Source organism: Amblyomma maculatum, unplaced genomic scaffold (genome assembly GCF_055883805.1).
Source record: "Amblyomma maculatum isolate TAMU_Amacu unplaced genomic scaffold, ASM5588380v1 scaffold_15, whole genome shotgun sequence".
NCBI classification, from domain to species: Eukaryota; Metazoa; Arthropoda; class Arachnida; order Ixodida; family Ixodidae; genus Amblyomma; species Amblyomma maculatum.
The window spans coordinates 1,186,102-1,208,328 of NW_028146740.1; the positions used below are offsets into that span (position 1 = coordinate 1,186,102).

Here is a 22,227-nt window from a genome sequence, read left to right on the forward strand (position 1 = left end):
AGATAATGCAGTCCACTAGAATTCCTGTCCTCGTAAAACAGTGTACATGGGGCTGCTTCTTTCATTAGTTTCAAGAAGGTTAGCGCAAGCGTCAAACCCGAAGTCACTAATCAACTTACCAATGTATCCAGCAACGTAAGCTAAACCGGAATATGTTACAGTGGGTAATGGGATGACAGGAGATGCCACTACGATTCCCACATTTCCTTGGTTACTGATTGCAATAGAGCTGAAATGATATCTTTGGCATCGACGCAAGCTGCCTTGACTTTGCTCTGCGATAATATGTCTGTCTTGAAAACGTGGTCAAGTGCTGCTGTTACGGCCCTCACATCCAGCATGTCGTTCTCCATTAGACTTACTTTCCCGAAGAGAGCCTCAATGGGGTCACTATTGAGTTTCCTGGTGAGCCGACACCTTTCCCCAGGAGGTATTTACCACTCGTGATGAACAGCATGTTTCTTCAGTGAAAGTTTCCTTCTTTAGAAGTTTCTTGGATGCTTGCGATATAGCAAGTGTCAGCCGCTGCAATCGAGTATCACCAGCTGCATCATTTATTAGCCTCTTTTTACCGCTTCCAGCACAAGTGGTGTCGTGAATATCAAACCATTTCTTTATTGTTTTCATAAAAAGTATAATATCATGTAAAATGTCATTAAAACAATGTTTATTTGCAAAATTAAAATAATATTTATGATACAACACATTTGCTAACATATAAATTATAATAACATAGAAAAATGAACCTTGCAGCATTTACTTTGTTATACTAATACTTTATATCATGCAAGCATTATGCAACTTACATTAAATTTTTATGAAATTATTTTCATCTTCGGTTCTACATATGAATGGTTTTGCATCTAGCGCTGAAAGACGATTTTGCTGTTGTAGACGAGTTGCTGTAATGTTCGAGAAAGATAATTATGGTTTAATAACGCACTGCCTTGAGGTTTTCTACGAAGAGTTTCTAGACTATGCTAATACCTCTGGTATTAATGACCTATGGGTGCCGTTTAGAAACAAACTACTTTCCCTAATCGCAAACACATTCCATCCAAATTCTTAATGTGTAGACAAAGGCATAACAAAACGGAGTTCACTCCTGAATCAAAGAGGCCGCCTTTTCAGAAGTACATTAGCACAAAGGATGACCAAACTTTTAGCCAATTAGACTAGTTAGGAAAAACGATCAAATCAAAGATAAAACACGCCAAGGATGCCTTCAATGCCTCTCTAAGTATAAAGCTGAAACGTAATCCAAAAGAAATATGGAAATATGGAAAATCAACTGGCAAAGAAGAAAGCTCCATTCCACCGATATCGACTCATGAAGGTCAAACCTCTGAAGATGCAGAAAAAGCTAATCACTTGAATAAATACTTTAGATCCATGTTTTCTGCACCTACTGATTATATCACAGCCGGGTCAATTCCCTATTGCCCGGATAGAATGCCAGGCGTAATTATTTCTTATGAAGGTGTCCTGAAACTACTGCAGGAATTAAAAGCTAACTCAGCCACTGGTCCCGACAACATTCCATGTCATGTGCTCAAAATGTGTGCCCCCGTTATAGCCAAATTTCTTGTTGTCCTGTTTAGTGTGTCATTATCTTCAAGTGCTCTACCTGATGAATGGAAAATAGCGAGCATTGTGCCAGTACACAAGAATGGTCCTCGATGCCAAGTTGAAAACTACAGGCCAATATCTTTCTTTAGAGCACATTCTTTAATCTTCTATATTTCAGCATTTGCAGGATCACCAATTTTTTGCCAATTTTCAACATGGCTTCAGAACTGGATTGTCATGTGCGACCCAACTTGTGGAGCCTCTGTGACAAGCCTCTATGACCAATGGTGTGTGGAATGCAGCATGAAACTTAGTATCAAGAAAACCGTACTCCTTCGTGTAAAGAAGAAAAAAACATTTTAGACCATTCACTTATTCCCTACAAGGCTCTGATATTAAAGAAGTAGCAAGCCATTAGTATATAGGGTTGACACTCACCAATCAATTGGATTGGTCACCGCATATTGCACAAATTTGTTCTTGAGCATACTCAACACTCTGCTTCCTAAAACGAAAACTTAATCGCACCCCCTACAACATGTTCATCCGGACTAAGTTCGAGTTCACCTCTATCATTTAGGATCCTCACACGAAAAAGAACATTACTGCTCTTAAAATGATACAAAGGAAAGCAGTCAGGTTTATTTTCCACAGCAGATCCGATTCTCCCACACAGCTAATAGATGAAAACAACATCCTTTCAGTCCGCCGCAAAACAAACCGAAATTTGTTCCTTCGTCTTTTACAGGAAGCAAATAATCCTACTTGTCCAACCTTCTACTGCCAGACGAACACGATACACTAGGGAACGCACGCTGCAAACTTGTCTTTGCCCTAACAAATTCATTTAAGTAGTTTTCTCCCTGGACCATCCCTGACTGGAATTTGCTTCCAGAATTTCTATTCCAAAGCAGTAATTTTAACAAGGCACTGGAAGATCATTTGCTTGGTTAGGCTGTTCAACTTTTACTATTATCATTATTTTACATTTGTTTCCTTTGTTCATGCCGAATTGTGCTGTGTGTTGTATTAATTGTCTATTATTTGGTTTTTTAGGCTGTCCAATTTTGTACAGTGGAACCATCTTGGAAAATTTTTGCGCCTCGACCGGTGGGAAAATTTTCCAAGACAGTTCTGATAAAGTTGCAGAACACTGTATAATTACTATTATTATTATGATTCCTGTCTTCTCGCCAAATTGTGGTGTGTATTGTACTTTTGTTTTCTGTGTGTCATTGTCACCTGGTATGCCCCTCCTGCGGGCCGTAAGGCCTGCAGTATTTTGAAATAAAGAAATAAATTATGGAAGCTTACTATATGGAGACGTATGCTGACACTTGCATCAGTAGTTCATCATCATCATTGCATCAATGATGGTGTCAAAGTAGGAACTGGATTTTTTAAGGACAGCCTATGTCAGCTGATGTTTTTGATGTCAACCTACTGCATGTTCTTTGTGCAAGCGTTGGGTGTGAACACGAGTGTAGTTGCTTTGCGACAGCACTTTGGTGCTAGTTTGCAGCACCACTTGTGTTGTGCTTCTTTGGCTCGTTTCCCCGCGCTGTTTTCACTATGAATCAGTACCAACTCGCCAAAATCGCAGCCTTAATTAACCTAATTTCTAGTACCGTGGGCTCTCCTCAAAACAGCACTTGTGTTGTGTGTTTCATCATTTGTCTCGTTATCCCACGCTGTTTTTACTACATAACACCAGAGTTTCTTAGTTTACAATGTTGCATTCTAATTAGTGGAATAGGCAACCCGTTTACTTATGGGTTCGTCAGCAAGACTACGCATCTGAACTAACATTATTTGCATGCCTGGAAAACTGGTTGTGATGCATTTTCAATTCTGGATCTCCTACATCAAGCTAAAACGATTTTAGTTTGAAACATGTGCATGCGCATGCCGCAGTCGGCAAAGGTTTGCTCTCTCGAGGGGTGCGCATAGCAGGTTACTCCATAGAACGCAAGCCCTGGGCGGTATTATTCTTCCGTGCAGTTCTTGCAATCCTGGCACGCAGCATTTTATGGCGCAGTTGAGATACCATTTTTTTTTTGTTCTTTAACAAATGCTATCTTAGTACTTGCATATATTTCATTGTATATTTTGCAGAACTCCTGCTTTTCTTATGTACTTTCTGTTGCGACAGTGACTCTTGCGCAATGCACTCAAATGAAAGACAGCATCATTTAGACTTCTCCATGGCCGCACAAATGTAAACAAGGTTTTTGAATTTTCTAATGAAAGATTTTTAAAATATTTTTTCTCAACTTGTTCATTTCATGCCTTTAATGTTTTCACATCAGCAGCATGCACTGCTCTGACAGGCAAATTTCGCGTGACATTTTATATACTTGGCAAATAACAAAAACATGGTAGCATCGATTTCTGCCTCAACTTTTGGAACATAAGGAAAAAATACTATATTTTACTGGGTGCTCAGTTTTCAATACATTGATCAGCTTTTAAGAATTCCTTTGCAGCATCCAGGGCACAATGGCAATGATTGTTCATGTATTTAATCCCTCCACAAATTCTATTACAGAGAATTCTAGCTACACTGGCGTGCACTCAAAAAAATATGACAAGCGCAGTGTGATGCTACACACGCACTCCTTATTCTAGGTCAACGTCTGCAGTGTACCCAAGTAATGATCAAATGGGCCAAAGTGCGATGGCTCCTTCCATCAATTATAGTGAAGTATAGTATTAATGACATGCAGGAATTTCCAGTTCAACCCAGACGTTGTAAGTACCAAGCGCACGTCGATCTCGTATTTTCTCGCCCTTGCAGGGGTGACGATCACCATCGCGACAGAAACCCGAGCAGGCATCTGCCGCTACACTACGCACCGTGGTCAGTTACTTGCCACCGAGGATCCAAAAAGTCCCGCCAACTGTTCCACTTCGAGCTTCTGCTGCGCCGTGGCCAACCGAGAGGCGAGCCAATCTCGGCGCCGCTTCAGGTACTGGATCCGCAGGCTTTTCAATCTGTAACCCGCGCCGACGCCCAATAGGAAGGAGACGAATAGCATCAACGACAGCTGCCTGCCGCTCAGTGTAACCGACATGCCGACACACGAGGCGAATCTTCGTCCTCGGAACAGCAAAACAAAGCATGCATGCAGGCACGACTCGCGAACTTTTTTCAAACCTTCTGCTCCGTCGCTTCTGCGCATGCGCCAGTTGAAAGAAGAGAGGAGGAATAACTTGCCGGATGTGACGTAAAACTTCACGTTTCGTTTGTAAAATCGTAAAATGTCTGCCGCTTCTCGTCGCCGTTTTTAGCTATAGGCCGATAACTGGTCGCCAGCAGCTCCCTTCTCCCGAGCAGTGGGAAGCCGTGCTGGTCAGCTCGGACCATAGAGTTCCTTACACTAACTAGAGGGAAAGGTGAGGGCGCTGCACTTCAGCCACCATGGGCGCATGATGGACGCGCTAAGGGTACCGTTGTCAGATGGGAGGAGGTTTGGCACCAGAAGGCACCGCACCTCAAGGTCTCACATAACCTATCTGCCCGTCATCATTCATACATCATCCCCGGTACCTCTCCCTCCTCCCGGATGTCCGGGGGGAGGAGGATTTTGATTCGGGATGACGGATGCCCTCGGATGCCCTGAAGGACAACTGTAACTTTAAAGGGCTTCATATCGATACTGTTATGGTACGCCCAGAAACCTCGCAAATAATCGGTGGCCTGCTCCACATGTCTATGAAGTCTTGCTCGCTGAGGTGACGCTGCTCACGGCTTAGGTGAAACCAGACCTCCCTGCGGACTCGTGCGAGTACCTCATGAAGGCCTGGGACACTGCGCGAAAAAGCAGCGGCGCACCTGGCAGACCAGACTTGGTACATGCACTCAACGAGCAAGAGCACAAACTGTTTCACAGCATGCCTGGGTAACGGGTTGAGGTACCGGACAGTTTGATATGGCACTCCTGGAATGCTAAACAAGGTAGCCACTCGTCGAAGGAGGGCTGCTGGGAGAAGACATTGTGTAAAAATATGCACAAGGTCTTCACGACCACCACAGAACGGGCAAACAGCTCGCTCGTGTGAATGCCTTGCTGCGGATGGGAAGCCGTCCATGTGCAAAGCGATACATGAACGTTGCTCTGCTTGCATCCAAAAAGTCTGCCAGTATCAGATTCCAGCTTGGACGCATATTGGACAGATCTGTTTGAATATACCTAGGGGGGAGCTTCGGTGTCAAAAGATTGGCTAGATCTTTTAACGGTACTGCCAGAATATCTATGTCGGCCTGGAGGCCTCTGAGTCGCTCCAAGCAGTTAGCTGCTTGGGCGTAAAAGGGCGAAGGAGAGCCAGAACGGGGAACACAGTGGGAAAACGTGCTTTGCGAAAAAAGACGAAGGCGGGTGCTCAGGAAGAACGAGGTCAAGCTTCGAGTCAGGGACATGTCTGAATTCAGGGCTGTCTGGGTCCATCTGACGTGTAGCACTGCGGTTACTATGCCCAGGTCGGGGCATAGTAACGCGCTAAGGGTGCGTTCCAATTCTTAGGGTGCGTTCCAATACCCCCTTGTAGACGTCTACTTAGACGGCTACGCGAGCAGCCGCCATCTTGGGACGCGTTCCAATTCTCGCGAAGCAGTCTCGCGAAGACGGCTTCGCCGAAGTCAACATCGATGCAGACTACTTTGCTGTCTAAACATGGCGGACAGAGCGCGGTTCGCGCTGAGCGAGTCGTGCGTGCGGTGATTGCAGTAGCTGTACGGTGGTCGTGCTCTTTGCGAACGCCAGACTATGCATATGAACGATCTTTCAAACGTGAGTTGTTACGTCAATGTATGCGCTAGCTAGAGGCTAATTTAGCTGTCTTTATGGTCGTGAGATTCATAGCACTGCAGATTCTTGTACCGCGCTCTGAGAGGAAAGCGTGCGTTGGATGCTGTTTGTCTTCTTTTTTAACTTGACGACGAGTTTCTTCCGTCTTGATGTTATCGACGAACTCGTCGCTTTCTGGGCACCTCGCCGGGAGTCAGGACGGCTGCTGTACGGCGCACGTGTGTGTTTCTATCTTGCTGTAGTAACCGTGTCAAACTCTTCCGCGGATTTTCAGTTAATCTGGGAAGAACGAACTCGCCGATGCCGACTTGTTGCGCATTGTTTTTTTTTTTTTTTTTGTGCCTGTACGTTATTAAAACGAGTTGTCTTTGGTTTCCTCGTCTAGTGACTACGGACAACAGGTGTAACGGCATGAATTTTTTCGTTTGCTGTAGCCGGTTATTACCTTTCGTCTGTAATCCCCTCAAGTTTACAGTATTTAGCATGTTTTCATTATTACAGCTGTGTGAATGAGACATCTGAGAAGCATGTAGACTTCAGCATCAGTAATAAAAAAGGAAAAACGGACTAACGTTCTCTTCCGTCAATTCGTGAGCGGGCTCATTGCGTGAGAAGTCGGTCTGCTACAAGTTAACCTAGTAATAGTCTGTCTATGTTGTGGCGATTACACATGTAATATTGTTGCTGCAAAAAATTGGCAAACCGTTAAAAACGTGATTTTCACCTGTATTGCCGTAAATCTTTAAAGAAAACAGCATTATAATAATTATTCAAACGTTTTAGTTCAACCTTTATGCCGCGAGGTGACGCCAGGCGTAGGCAGGTAGACGCGTTCCAATACGCGACCCTGAAGACGTCTACGTAGACGTCTACAGGTTCGCGTATTGGAACGCGTCTATATAGTGCCTAGAATATACTGGTATATTCTAGGCACTATAGCCAAGGTCAATGTACAACTGGTCGCGCAACTTGGAAGAAAACGCGTGCAGCTGCCTACTGCCAGCGGCATCAACTCGATGATGAGGGCTCCTGCGAACTGTGAGGCAAATTACTAGCGCACAGAAAATAAGATCTGCCAGAACTCCAAAGAACTAGAAAGTAAACATAATATTCTCACTCAGGAATGAATGCAGTTTTTGTTTCTTGCGTAAGAAAAAACGTGTTACATTTTTAATAATATTTTAACTTGTTTCTAACGGCCTCTCTCGGCCACTTATTATCCGCTGCGTAGTTGCCCAAAGCTCAGACATGGCGGCTTTTTTCATCCGTGGGATGGGTGCGTCATCGGCCCCGGTTCAACGTTCATCGTTGCGCGCTGCGTACAGAGTGGGTTATCTGTAACAAACAGTCAGTATTTTATTATGCTGGTTGTGGTAGAGCTTTACAGCAAGGCGAAGACTGTGTGTGCTCGATGAGAAACTGATTGCCGCTGCATGTGCGCATTTCCGGACGATGGGACAATGCTGCGTCACAGCTCGGCGGTTCGGCTCGGCCTCCCAGGCATGTCGCAAAAGTGGTGGCTTAATTGTTTTACGGATACACGTCTGCATGAGCGGCGTATCGCTGCATGTTTTAATTGAACGGTGAAGGTGAGATTTTATTGCCCCCAAGATGCGTGTCGCATTGCTCAAAGCCTTCCGTTCCGCTCCCTTTGCTGCGTGTTTTGCTTACTGCGTCGTATTACCGCACCAACGTTCGCTGAACGTGCTTTAGCTGTTATTACAGTGATGTTCCTATTGTCAATGGAATCTTTCTCATGAACATGTTAAATGCTTAAAGGGCAACTCCGGAGGCTTTTTGACATTCGAATATTCTAATCAAAATTTTACAGTATATTCTCCTCTCCGTCCTGACGCATTCTACAAAATTTGGGCGCCGTACGATAATCCGTTCGCGCGCAACACGACTTTAAAATATGCTGTTTTCATGGCTTAAGTTGAGACTATTTCTGCCGGCAACACTGAGTTTCTGACGTCACAAACAGTATACCGGCGTTACTGTCCACTTCGCGCATGATTATGAAATTGTGAGGCTTATATTGAACTACCTCAGACATTTTATGCAATGCTTCATGATTTCCATACGTTATTTTCACCATCCAATGCACGTACGAGTGTTTTTCTAACACTGAGTGTGACGTCACCATTTCGTCACCTGGGACGTCGTTTCTGGCCGTGAAAGCAGTTTCGGTTTCGATTTGCTGTTTTTCTTTTTTAAAGATACTTCTAATTGGAATTTCGAAAAACGGTTTTTTGTGTTGGAGTCAGGACGTGCCGAGGAATGTAATTCAATGAAAAACAGAAAATGATGAAAAAACCACCGGAGTTGACCTTTAAGTGGTAAATTTGTAACCTCACATTGACTCCTCTCAGTGGCAAATGAAGCGCGAGTAAAATAATGGAATCATGAACAGGGCGAGATTTATTGGAGAAAAGCTATATCGTAGATATTTTGACTTCTCAGCCGCATTAACTTCTAAATACTAGCAATCCCAATTTGAATTGCTTACCTAAGCTCTTACAGGTTGGCGTTCTAGCGCTAGCGTTAGTTATTCCGTTCGTTTGTTTTTGTTGTTCTTTGACACTGATATGTACTTTGTTTGTTAGCAAGATTTTTTACCCTTTTATAATCTCACCGCGTCTCGTTAGGAGACCTACGCTGAGGTCATTTTGTTATCGCGAGGATTTCATGAAGACCGTGACGAATGAGCGGTGGTCGCTTTCCTACACTTAAAGATTTCATTGTCGTGAATCGTCCATGTAAGTAATCGTGAATTAATAAAGCCTGGCTTTCTATGCAGCACAGCTTCACTCATTTATGCCCTTAGTGAAATGCCTCAAGCCATGTGATTCTATCCATGTGCTTGCCGAAGCCCCAGAATGCGTTTACATGACGCGCGACGAAAGACTAGGCTAACGACGACGGAGGCAGAACGATGCTATGATAAGGTGGTTAAAGATGCCGTAACATTTCAGTTAACGATTAACCTTGCTCTTGGCGCATGATAGCCTCAGTTGCTTATGCGCCATAAAACCCCAATACAATACAATACAATACAATCAGTTAACGTAAAACTTGACTGTAGAAATCCATGTCAAGTTGGCTGAACAGTTACGGTGTCCATTTTTCTGCCTTATCTGAGCATCGTTCTGCCTCCGTCGTCGTTGGCCTTGTTTTTCGTTTACAAGTAAAAAGACGATCAAATTCCCCGCCAAAAGTACGTCCCTGTGACGTCACAAGCAACGTCACGTGTTTGTTGTGCCTCACAGTTCGCAGGGGGCGCTGGGAAACTAAAGCCTCGCTCAGAGCCGACACGCAGGCTTCTATGGGAGTTACGCTACCATTTGTTCTTCTACCATGCTATAGCGTCTACCTCTTTACGCCTAGCGTCACCTCGCGGCATAAAGGTTGAACTAAACCGTTTTAACAACTATTATAACGCTGTTTTCTTTAAAGATTTACGACAATACAGGTGAAAATCACGTTTTTAACGGTTCGCCGATTTTTTGCAGCAACAATATTGCATGTGTAATCGCCACAACGTAGATAGACTGTTAATAGGTTAACTTGTAGCAGACAGACTTCTCACGCAGTGAGCCCTATCACGAATTGACGGAAGAGAACATTAGTCCGTTTTTCCTTTTTTATTACTGACGCTGAAGTGTACATGCTTCTCAGATGTCTCATTCACACGGCTGTAAGAATGAAAACATGCAAAATACTGTAAACTTGAGGGGATTACGGACGAAAGGTGATAACCGGCTACAGCAAACGAAAAACTGTGCCGTTACACCTGTTATCTGTAGTCACTAGACGAGGAAACCAAAGACAACTCGTTTTAATAATCTACAGGCACAAAAAAAATCAATGCGCAACAAGTCGGCATCGTCAGGCGAGTTCGTTCTTCCGAGATTAACTGAAAATCCGCGGAAGAGTTTGCCACGGCTACTACAGCAAGATAGAAACACACACGTGCGCCGTACAGCAGCCGTTCTGACTCCCGGCGAGGTGCCCAGAAAGCGACGAGTTCGTCGATAACATCACGACTGAAGAAACTCGTCGTTAAAAAAGAACACCAACAGCATCCAACGCACGCTTTCCTCCTAAGCGCGGTAAAAGAATCTGCAGTGCTATGAATCTCACGATCATAAAGACAGCTAAATTAGCCTCTAGCTAGCGCATACATTGACGTAACAACTCACGTTTGAAAGATCGTTCATATGCATATATTCCGGCGTTCGCAGAGAGCACGACCCTTGGCACGACCACCGTACTACTGCAACAACCGCACGCACGACTCGCTCAGCGCGAAACGCGCTCTGTCCGCCATGTTTAGACAGCAAAGTAGTCTGCATCGATGTTGACTTCGGCGAAGCCGTCTTCGCGAGACGGCTTCGCGAGAATTGGAACGCGTCCCAAGATGGCGGCTGCTCGCGTAGCCGTCTAAGGGTGCGTTCCAATACCCCCTCGTAGACGTCTACTTAGACGGCTACGCGAACAGCCGCCATCTTGGGACGCGTTCCAATTCTCGCGAAGCAGTCTCGCGAAGACGGCTTCGCCGAAGTCAACATCGATGCAGACTACTTTGCTGTCTAAACATGGCGGACAGAGCGCGTTTCGCGCTGAGCGAATCGTGCGTGAGGTTGTTTCAGTAGTTGTACGGTGGTCGTGCTCTTTGCGAACGCCGGAGTATATGCATATGAACGATCTTTCAAACGTGAGTTGTTACGTCAATGTATGCGCTAGCTAGAGGCTAATTTAGCTGTCTTTATGGTCGTGAGATTCATAGCACTGCAGATTCTTTTACCGCGCTTAAGAGGAAAGCGTGCGTTGGATGCTGTTTTCTTCAATCGTGATGTTATCGATGAACTCGTCGCTTTCTGGGCACCTCGCCGGGAGTCAGGACGGCTGCTGTACGGCGCACGTGTGTGTTTCTATCTTGCTGTAGTAGCCGCGGCAAACTCTACCGCGGATTTTCAGTTAATCTCGGAAGAACGAACTCGCCTGACGATGCCGACTTGTTGCGCACTGATTTTTTTTTGTGCCTGCTTATTATTAAAACAAGTTGTTGTATTTGGTTTCCTCGTCTAGTGACTACAGACAAGGTGTAACGGCACAGTTTTTCGTTTGCTGTAGCCGGTTATCACCTTTCGTCCGTAATCCCCTCAAGTTTACAGTATTTTGCATGTTTTCATTCTTACAGCTGTGTGAATGAGACATCTGAGAAGCATGTACACTTCAGCATCAGTAATAAAAAAGGAAAAACGGACTAACGTTCTCTTCCGTCAATTCGTGATAGGGCTCATTGCGTGAGAAGTCAGTCTGCTACAAGTTAACCTATTAATAGTCTATCTACGTTGTGGCGATTAAACATGTAATATTGTTGCTGCAAAAAATCGGCGAACCGTTAAAAACGTGATTTTCACCTATATTGTCTTAAATCTTTAAAGAAAACAGCGTTATAATAGTTCTTAAAACGGTTTAGTTCAACCTTTATGCCGCGAGGTGACGCTAGGCGTAAACAGATGGACGCGTTCCAATACACGAACCTGTAGACGTCTACGTAGACGTCTACGAAGCAGTCTTGCTAGACGTCTAAGAATTGGAACGCACCCTTATAAGTAGCCACCCTAGTCTAAGTAGACGTCTACGAGGGGGTATAGTGCCTAGAATATACTGGCTAGTGTGCCGAGGGCGCGCGCTGGCGTGTCCGCCGCGGTGATGCCTTCCCGCTACCACCGCGGGGCGGCGCTACCAATAGCTAAGGTGCTATCGCTCCGCGTTCGCGGCCTCGGCAGCATAGGCGGCATATAGGTCCGGATAGCGCGCTGCGCTTTTCACTATGAAACCTGTCTCTCGACCGTTTAAGCGCACATTGTGTCTAAAAACAGTCTTGGTGGAAGACATTCATACCGTCCTAGTACTGTGCGGAGAAAATTATACGCTCAAATAGCGCTCGAGGAAGCGTTTAACAAATACTGTCTGGTCCATGTCTGCTATATTTCTGTTTTATTTATTCAGCTGAACCGGATAAGGTCTTAAGCAGAACACATATTGACTTCCTGATATCCAGCGAGAGAAGAAATTTGAGAAAACCACCTAAAGTTGACACGTTGGTTGCAATAGTTTGTTAGTCTTTGATTAAACGATCGAGTCCGGGCCGGATTCAATATATTGCTATGAAATATTCCGATGACGATTTTATTTGATCTAGAGCCACTCGATTGCGATCCACGCATCGCGATCGCGGATGTTGCGTATCGTATCTATCTTCCTTCTGAGTGAGCGCTCAGTCAGCTCATATCCAGGTGGTTGTCCCGAATTATGGCAACTATATTCTCAATCGCGATCTAACCCGGAACGGATCGACGACGACTGTTATTGTCCATGTGACACAGGTATCAGAAAATGCCCTTAATATTTTACACTGTTCATTAATCCAACTTTGAATTTTATTTACTCTTCGGTCTTTTCTTATGGTCCATGGTATATCGCGATGCCGCAGTCAAGTGCTACGAACGTCAATACGGGCCTCATGCTTTCGGATAGTTTACGTCGACGTTTCTGCAATTCAGTCATGCTTATTGCTAAGGTGATATAGGTGATAGGTTAGTGACGTTTTATAGCGTCACATATATGCTACAGAAAAGAAGGGCGCTTTTTATGTTTTCAAAGATCGCATTCGACAATAAACACAAGCAGTCTGAATCTGTTCTTACTCTTTATTCATTTGTTTTATTAGGAAGTCACTTAATTGTTGCTTCATACATAAATGATTATTATGTGGTGCGCTTTTTTTTGTAACAGAAGGAAAGACAAGAAACAAAAGTGGTGATTGTATCACTGATTCTTTTTTTTTTTTTTACAAAGTCTACAATATAGTAAAATTTGAGCAAAAAGTCGCAGCAACAATAAACAAGTAAAAATATAGAAATGAACCGCTAAAGGTTTTGGAGAAAGGCCGCACATATGACACCGCAATAATTTTAAAGTAGTCTGATACCAATTTTTGGTGGTATTTTTTTTTTTTTCACTTGCTAATGATGCGCTAGATATTCCTGTAATTCTCCACGTGGTTTCTCGCTTACCACCGCTAAGTAATTTATAATTAATTTTACTTTCTTCACCAGTTTCGGCTTCGCGGTTTCAGCAGCCGAGCGGTTGTTGTACGGTCACAATTGTCTAGGTCACGCGCGGGATTTAAAAAAAAAAAAAAAGCTTTAACCACAGACTCACTTATTAGCTCCTCATTTTGCGCTTTCAATACAGCCACTTGTTCTGCGCTCCATGCCAGTTTTCTCTTAGCTCTTCTCAGAGCGCGAGAAATGTTGCAGCATTTATTTGGCTAGTTGCATGCTTTTTCCTTCTTTCTGCGCATCTTGTGTAAGCCTCCGCTGGTATCTGCATTAAGCGCAGCTAACCCCTTCAGAGTTGACGGTCAAGCGACACTTTTTCTGCAAAATATATTCCCATGAATGATATGTGCTTCCTGAATCAGCTGGTTGCAGGCCACATTCGGAACAAAGACCCTCCAGTGCACTCTGCCTATATAGCTCTATCTTCAGCTTTAGATATTGTTGTATTGTACGCGCTTGTTTTTTTCTTTTCCGAGAGTATACACTGTAGTGTCCACAGAACTGCGTTCAGGCTTCCAAAAGTTATCACTTTTTCTATGTACAAAGTGACAAAGTTCTTTTTTTTTTTTTTTTTTTTAAGGCTCGATAACGCGCGTAGGCTACAGATCCAGCAGGTGCTTCGGCTAATTTGGTCCAAGTTGCAGGTATGTAAACTGAGTCAAACGGATCCCGATGCTCAAAGCTGCACGTCTGCTGCTGCGGGCATGAGTTCTCGCTCGGCTCTTCTAGCTGCTGCCAGCTCCTTGGAAGCATTGTCAAACATCCTTGACGGTGCGTGCATGGCTGTCGTCTGCACCACTGGCATTACGGCACTGCGTTTTTTGTCGTTTAGCGGCCGGTTGGTCACAGAGGTTCCTCAACTTTCTTTTAGATGTCTTCTTAGGCAGAAGATAGTTCGGATAATGGTCGAATAGCATTGGCACGGTTTCAGGATTAATTCGTGGTCTATCTCTATAGCGAGCTCGTTGACGATGCCGTTTACTGTCACTTTGAACGTTCTCTTGATGTAGCTCTCCTCAAAATATTTTTCGCAGACAACACACGTTGAAGTCAACTTGCGGTCCTGTCTTTTAATCAGCCGCTTCCACTACGCAAGCTGCGCAGGGTCCGATGGCACACCGAACATAGAAACCTAGTCCTGATTCGAGCGGTAGCCACTCCGACAAAGCGACACGAAACATGTCTTTTCCCTGCCCTGATGCTTTATTTTTAGCATCATTAGTCGTTGCAAATTTAATTATCTCATATGAATGCAAGAAACAGAACGACTAAAACAAAAGAACAGCGTAGCCGCGTCCAAAGCGCTCGAACCCACTGATGGCTCGGCCAGCGCAGCTGCGGCAAATCAAGGGCGCGCCGGCGGCCGACGGCGTCGACGGCACCTTTACGATGAGCAGCGCCCCTGGCGGCCAAAGTTGGAAGGCATCGCCGGCGCGGACACCTCCTCCCATTGAGAGAGCCCTCCGCACGGCACACTAGCCAGTATATTCTAGGCACTATAGAGGGGGTATTGGAACGCACCCTAAGAATCATGGGCCGGTGTGCTACTTGTTGCGACCTGGGGCCCGATCCTCGATATTCGGGAGCGGCTAAAACTGACGGTGATGGTGATGATGCCTGTCCCCTTTTTAACGGGTCGCCTCCGCCTGTCGGCGTGGCGGAGCCAAAAAAACAAAAACAAAAAAACAACATAATAATGCAAAACACACACACACACACACACACACACACACACACACACACACACACACACACACACACACACACACACACACACACACACACACAATATCTGTTCCACGTGACCACTTAGTTCACTCTGGCACGTTCACAGCCGGAATGCTCTTCTGTTGCACCGCCCCATTCCGCCACCAGTATTCCAGGCGTCGTTTAGTGGTCTCCACTACACTTCGCTCCGTCTGGCCGAAACCCAGGGCAGCAGGGAGGGCTGAGGCCTCCGAGATCGGTGTTATACCGGGGCACTCTAGGACCACATGCCCTATCGTTTCCTCCGCCCCTCCACAGGTGCCGCAAGCGGTGCCCAGACCGCTTACGAATTTTGCGCGCCATACGCGCGTGCGGAGCACTCCGTCGCCAGGGGAGCGGCTAAAACCCGCCATGAATAATGCCAGTGTTGCCTGGATTTTTGCTGGACAGCCGCCCTGAATCCCTAGCAATCCCTAGGTCGGATTGTCCCTAGTTGGGGGCACGGCGTGCCGGCGGGCCACCGCTCATCGCCCGCCAACCGCCCTGCCTGAGGTTGCCGCCGGTGCCGCGGCGGCGGTTTGGTGCCGTGGCTTTTGTTGTAGTAAACGAGGCACGGACGGGTGCGATCGAACTGACTGGTGTGCGCGCCATGAACAACCCTGGCACATCTGCTGCGGCTTCGGTACAGAAAGGTTAGTGCCCGGTCTGTGAAAAGATTTGTTTAGTTGTAGACAAAGCATGCCAATGAAGGTGCCGCCATGTTCAAATTTTAGCTGCCCCATTTGCGTACAATGTTCGTGATTATATGCTGTCCGCTTACCGCTCTTATTTGTCACATACTGCAGGGATTTGTGCCAAGGTATGCACTTACAGCACGCGCCAATTTAGCACGGTTGAAGGCGAGCACTGCACTGTCTTATGATGCTGCTAACTGGCGCTTGATGCTTTGTCTTCTATCAACCAGATACTCACGGCACTTGTCAGTGATTAGCTGCTTAGGGCGACGAAGCTAATTTTATGCTTTTTTCGTTCTTGGCCCAGCTTCTCCATACGCTGTTCGTTTTGATCACATCCGGGTGAAATACTTGCCTATGATATCGCTCGAGCATCACTAGCTTGAAACTAGTGATACATATTGAGCACCAAAAGCTCGAAACTAGCACTGAACCTTTTACAGCCAAAAGCGGCAGCTATATGTATGATATTCTGCGTACCCTTGATGAAATTTTACCTAGTTTGCGTCGGGTACGACAAAAGGATAAGCTCTGTTGAGACAACAGAAATGATAACGTAAATACCGTTTAGACAACTCCATTGTAGCACGGAGACCACGTAGCGGTGCTGCAAAGTAATGAACTCGCTACTGAACTCCCCTTATGTGTGTGTGATTTTTTTTTTCCTGTACCTTTAGTTTCTTACACTCCTTACTAGAGCCCTGCACGGGTTGGATTTTCCAGCCCCTTCCCTGGCCCACGTTTGAAGACCATCCCGGGCCCATGGTTCCAAGCCCATCGGCAATGATTACATGTCCCGGACCCGGCCTGCGCTTCCACGACGGCCCGTGCCAAAACTGCAAAGTAAGTCTGAGCAGATGCCTTAAAAATTGCTTAACTAGCACATAACAATAAATCAAGATGAGAGACAAACCTTGCAAAATATTCTTGGTAGAGAAGGGCACAGTTAAAGCACCGACAGAAGCAAAGGCTTGGTGAAGAATATTTTGATAAGACATTTGATGTAAAGCTATCTAGCACAATGTACATTTAAAAGGTATGGATTACGGGCATTTTAACTATGACTCCTTATAAGCAATTGGCTCTTGGTGCAAGTTCTTTGCTTAATCACCTACAAAAAGACTGCCCCTGGCAACTTTGCCCCAGGAACATGTGTGGGCAAGGGCAGAAAAAAAACGAAATTTACATATTCATTGAAGAAATCACTGCCACATTACCACATCTCTGTGGAGACGAAAAGCGGTATTGTCTGTTCATTGTGCATGTATATGTTATTGGATACGTAAAGATTCCTAACGCAATAAGCTCTTATCCTACAGCATTTACTGTAGCATAGAGACATTCTTTTGGGGGGGGGGAGCAAAGCAGACAGTCAGAATTTTTATGAACAGATGGCTGCCTGCCAAGCAGTCAATTGAAGGTCCTTGTCCAGGGGCTGTTATGAGGCTTCAAATGTCCAGCCGTTAGCGGTAACACAAAGGTTAGAAGCTACCCTCTTGCTCACTGATTGCTGAGAAATCCTAAGTTGATGGTGTTGAGTACTTCAGTAGGCACGTGCTCAGGGGTGTGAAACTCCCTATACCTCCCAGCGGCCACGAATTACAGACGCTAGCGCCAAACTCCCCATTATAGGATTATAGCGGGAGGGGGCGCGTAAAAAATGGACTTGACGGGGGAGGCCGTATAGCGGACTGGTCCAAAAAAACGGTGCGCTGAAGGGGGTGTGGGTAGGTTGCTTCAAGCAGCGCGGGTCACGTGCGCCCGGGAAAACGCTCTGCCCGTGGATTTTCTACCGCATCATCGTTCTGCCACGGCGCGACCGGCTCGCGGCAGGAACAGTGTGATGGAAAGAAAAACCACAAGCATAGCGCTCTCGAGGGCGCAGGCGCTCGCGAGCAAGCGTACCCGACCGCAGCAAGAAATAGCGCAGAGAACAGCAGGTATCGTTTCTCTTTTTTATTAACTGCACGTGAAACAGAAAATTAAAAGATGCGACAAGGTATCCCTCAGACACACGCACTTTACATAGCTAACAGTTTACAGTAGTGTTCTGTGTTCTACGCTAACATTGTAATCTTGCACGCTTGCTTTATCACTACAAAAGAACCCAGTTTGCCGGCACTGCTTCTGTCAGCATGTGTACAGTTGATATGAAATTAAATAAATGATGCACATATTCATTCTACGCATTCCATACCATCAAAGCAATGTATAAACATGAGCAAATACCTGCGTTCTAGTTACCTAGTTTGGTATTTGATGCAAGTAATCACATGTCACTGTGCTATACATAACCAAAATGCATGATTAAAAATTTACACTACCCTTCCTGGAAGAACAGTCTTCTTCGAAACGCACGTCTCTCCACAGTACATGAAGGTAACAAGTTCAACACGAAACACAGCGGATATCGCCGACTGTAATGGCCAGCACAATCAGCAGACGAGATGGGTCCACGGAACTGGAGGTGCACGCAGACAAGTCTCTCGTCTCACGAAGGGGCGAAGAGCCAGCAGGAATGAGATGCACAGAGTAAAAGAACCGCGACGAAAAATCGCAACTCGCTCGCATTCAAAACGAGCGGAGTCGTAACGGCTGCAGCAGTTCACGCGAGGACGAAGCAAGCCACGCAGCGCAGTCGGCGGCTGCAGTGCGAGGGGAAAATTTAGGCGCGAGGGAGAAGTCCTCCTCCCAGCTTTTTCTTTCCTCCTTTCGCCCCCGCTTGCGAGAATTAGACGGGACGGAAGTGCCGCTGACTTTCCGCGGCCTGACGTGCTTATGCAAACGGGCTGTGTCATGCATGACAGGTCACAGCACTTCATAACACCTCCATTGTAGTACAGTTCGCTATCGAGTTTTGAGCCTTTTCTTTTTAACTTTTTTCACTTGTGTCATTGAATGCAGCTCGGCATGTTCATACTAAATTACTTGGACAAAACACAGATGGGCACTGATTAAACTCTGTTTACAAATTAGCTTTCTCTCATTCTCTGTCAACATATGTACTAGTAGTGGTTTATTCATAAACCACTGGAATGATTTTAGTGCTGGAATTCCATCATCTCCAAAAGAAGCCATACACAGCTTTACCCAGCCTGGCCTGGTTCCGCCACTGCAAGCTGCAAGCCCAGGCCTGCATGTCAAGCCCGAGCCAGGTCCAGGCCCATAAAAACGGCAATTTTCCAGCCCGGCCCAGGTTTTTGGGCTGCCTGAATTCATGCTGTGCTCCATATACTGTTGAAATTATTTGCCGAGAATAAGTTCTCAGCAGGCAGTACTTTGGTAATCTTTGTTAGGAAGAAATTACATGCCATAATTTTTTTGCCCTGGAAACTTGCTTACACGACTACCTCAAAAATATCACCCAGACGTGTCCCTTGCCTGCAGTCGCTTGCTGTACAAACAGCATTGCAATTTATTTGCTGACACTATGGCGCATGTAGTGCGAAACAAAAGGAGGTCATTATTTGCTAAAAGATGATTGTGAAAGTATGAAAAATTTCAGTCACTGCTATTTTCATGGGAAAATGTCGCATGGCCTTGTATAGCCAATTAGGGCCAATTGATGAGAAATTTTTGCTCAAGATTTCTGCCAGCAGAGTAGGCACTGCTGTCATTTCTAATAGCTATTTCGTTGTTCATTCATTTGCAGCGGCACCAACATGTTCTGTTGTCTGTGTTTTGTGCACCCATATTCTGTTCGTTGCTTTAAAACATTTCTGGGTAAGTGCAGTCGAGACCGCGAGCATAGTGTTGGGCAAATTCACCAGGCGGTATGACAAAAGGAGGCAGTGTGGTGTAGAGGAATCCACTTGTGCTTGTGACAGAGACTGCAACCATGCCAGACAGGTTGCCAAGACATCGAACGAGAAGCCAGACTAGCCTATTGCTGAGCTTACCAAATGCGGAATCAAGCCAAGACTGAAGCGGCAGCTACAAATGCGGCACCGGCCGATGGCTAATGCTCTTGACTTGGTTCAAAGAGAGCTGAACCTCCACAATTTTTAATATTTCATAACAAAGGCTTTCAAGGATTTGCCTCAAGTGATTCCAGGTAGCCCTGCATGCACAAACCTTTGTCACGGATACACCTGCAAGAGACAAATAGTGGCGCGTAATTGCTCCAAGCGATGTTCTCTTTGTTTTCCTTTTTAACTTGATACCATGAAAAGCACCCTGTGTAGCAGCACCTGCTGACTTGGTCATATCATGTGGCCTTGTGTTGTCACACAACCTGACGGACAGTCATTGCAGTGCTGCGTCACCTTCCTGCCACTTGCCAGATACATGCCCATAATTTTTCATGGATGCCAGATTTTCTGCAGTATGGGACCCATCAGAATATTTTTTTGTTGCCAGAATCCAATAGTGCAGTGTTTCATGACTTTTTTGTCGCTTGTCCGGCAGCAAGAAACATTTATTGCCCAGATATTTCGATTTGAAGTTGAAGAGGTCTTTTTTCCTTCCAAGGGATTTAGACTTGGGAAAAATACCTTATGTGGTGTACTCTAGTGTCGCTGCCCTGCAGATGGCAAACTGATGTGCCAGTAAGGTCTGTGCATGCACGCTGGGACAGCAGAAAATAGAGAAATAGAAATATTACGAGATAGTTTGGCAGACTCCTATGCTTATCATAGATATGAGACATCGGTGACACTATCAACAGCCAGCAAAAGCATTCAGCACACTTGGGATGCAATTGTTTAGCGGTGAGTGAAAAATATGTGTAAAAAATGCAAGTGCACTACACAAGTAATGTAGTGCGAGAGGTCTCAGCTGTTCGTGTGGTGCAATGGCTAAGACATTCAGTTAAAACTCCAAAGGACTTAGGATTAAATCCCGTACGAGGCTGTTTTTTTTTATTTATTTATTTTTTGTCGCTTTTTTTTTTTTTTTTTTCCTTAGCACCCATGCCATTTTAAATCTTACTTTTTCCAGCCTTTCTTTTCTTTCCCAGCTCCACTCGGGTCTGTGCAGGTTTATTCTGCCCAGTAAGTTGTAACTTAATCCTGTGTGCATTTCATCCCAGATTTTTCAATAGAGAAGCGCTTACTGAGGCATGAACTTCATCAGAGGAAAACTCTGCTGCTCCACACTGCTGTGACTTCAAAGAACCAAAACATACCAAAACGAAACTGACTGCCTGTGGCACTGCCAAGCGCAAATTTTTTTTTTGCTTCCAATATTTAGCCTGTCTTTTTGCCATTTTTGAAACAAAAGTTAACAATTCAAACATGCAACAATAATACATGTTAGGCAGCCTCCGGGATCCCTTGCATGTCATTGTGCATGCATTTGCGATTTCTGTATTTCTGCAATGCCTGCATTTCTGTTCTCTTTTTTCTACCTTATAAGAGTCTTGTTTTCAGCGAAAGTGGTGTTTTTGTGATTAGGAGCCAGTATACCATCGCTGCAGGCTTACTTTTTCTTGCACCTGAAAACTTCAAACACAAATTGAGAACCTGTAATTTCTCTCTTTTTTTTTTTTTTTTTTTTTGCTCACTGCGTGTTCTTTGCGAATGATGAATTTGACCACTTGCTTCACGAGGGAAGGCTCGAGGACGTTGAAGCTACTTTGATTGCCCGTCACTAGGCACAGTTATAGCAGTCTCGTAGCTCACTGGGTGCATGAGGTATTTGAGGTTACTACTCCTTATCGCCATAGACACCAGCAGGCTCAGCATATGTATCTAGGCATGCGGCTTCTTGTTGGTTGACCCCTTATCATTTATACTGCGCAGTTTGTTGAATAATGGAAGCGTACAAGTTGACGCAGGAAATGAAACACCATGCAGTCCTCATCGCGCTGGCCGCGCGCCACAGCGACTTGGAAATTGCCAACTTTCTGAATGTAGCAAAGTCTTTCGTTAACAAGGTGCGAACAGAACTGATGTGCTGTGACGGTGACGTGGCATCTGTGGCGAAAAGGAAAAAGCACACTCAGCGGTCAGACGTCGTCAGAACACCTGATTTTCTTCAGAGGCTGCAAGTCATCGTGAGTGACAACCCAGAGAAGTCAATGCGGGCCATTGCAAAGGAGCTCGATGTCGCAGAGTCAGCTGTCAGGCTTGCTGTGCACAAGGACGTGAGGTACCATTTCTGTTTCATGAGGAGGGCGCAATTCTTTTCTGGTAAAGCTCGGAAGAATAGTCTGCTCTGGTCCAAGCGCTTGCTAGGCAAGCTGAAGAGCCTGGAATGCTTTTTTTTCTTTCAGATAAAAAGAACTTCGATCAAGACCAAAAAGCTAATTGCCATAATGAAAGATGGCTTTAC

The 22,227-nt window shown here is 45.3% G+C and overlaps 1 protein-coding gene and 1 long non-coding RNA gene across 12 annotated transcripts in view; one reads left to right on the forward strand and one right to left on the reverse strand.

Annotated features, from left to right (window-relative positions):
- Positions 1-22,227, reverse strand: part of LOC146171902 (isoaspartyl peptidase/L-asparaginase) — a 290,995-nt gene that overhangs the window by 198,838 nt on the left and 69,930 nt on the right. Inside the window, exon 1 of one of the 6 annotated variants that reach the window (XM_084586147.1) lies at positions 4,426-5,047. The exons of 3 other annotated variants lie outside the window; for them this stretch is intronic. The gene's annotated coding sequence lies outside the window, so the exon portion shown is untranslated. Of the gene's footprint in view, positions 1-4,425; positions 5,048-22,227 lie in introns of those variants that run through there. 2 more of the 6 variants (XM_084586145.1, XM_084586143.1) reach the window with 2 other exon arrangements.
- Positions 15,589-22,227, forward strand: part of LOC146171905 (uncharacterized) — a 263,996-nt gene continuing 257,357 nt past the window's right edge. For 2 of the 6 annotated variants that reach the window (XR_014702659.1, XR_014702660.1), the window contains exons 1-2: positions 15,618-15,912; positions 16,632-16,797. This is a non-coding gene — a long non-coding RNA (uncharacterized LOC146171905). Of the gene's footprint in view, positions 15,913-16,631; positions 16,798-18,999; positions 21,409-22,227 lie in introns of those variants that run through there. The other 4 variants (XR_014702654.1, XR_014702653.1, XR_014702656.1 and 1 more) reach the window with 4 other exon arrangements.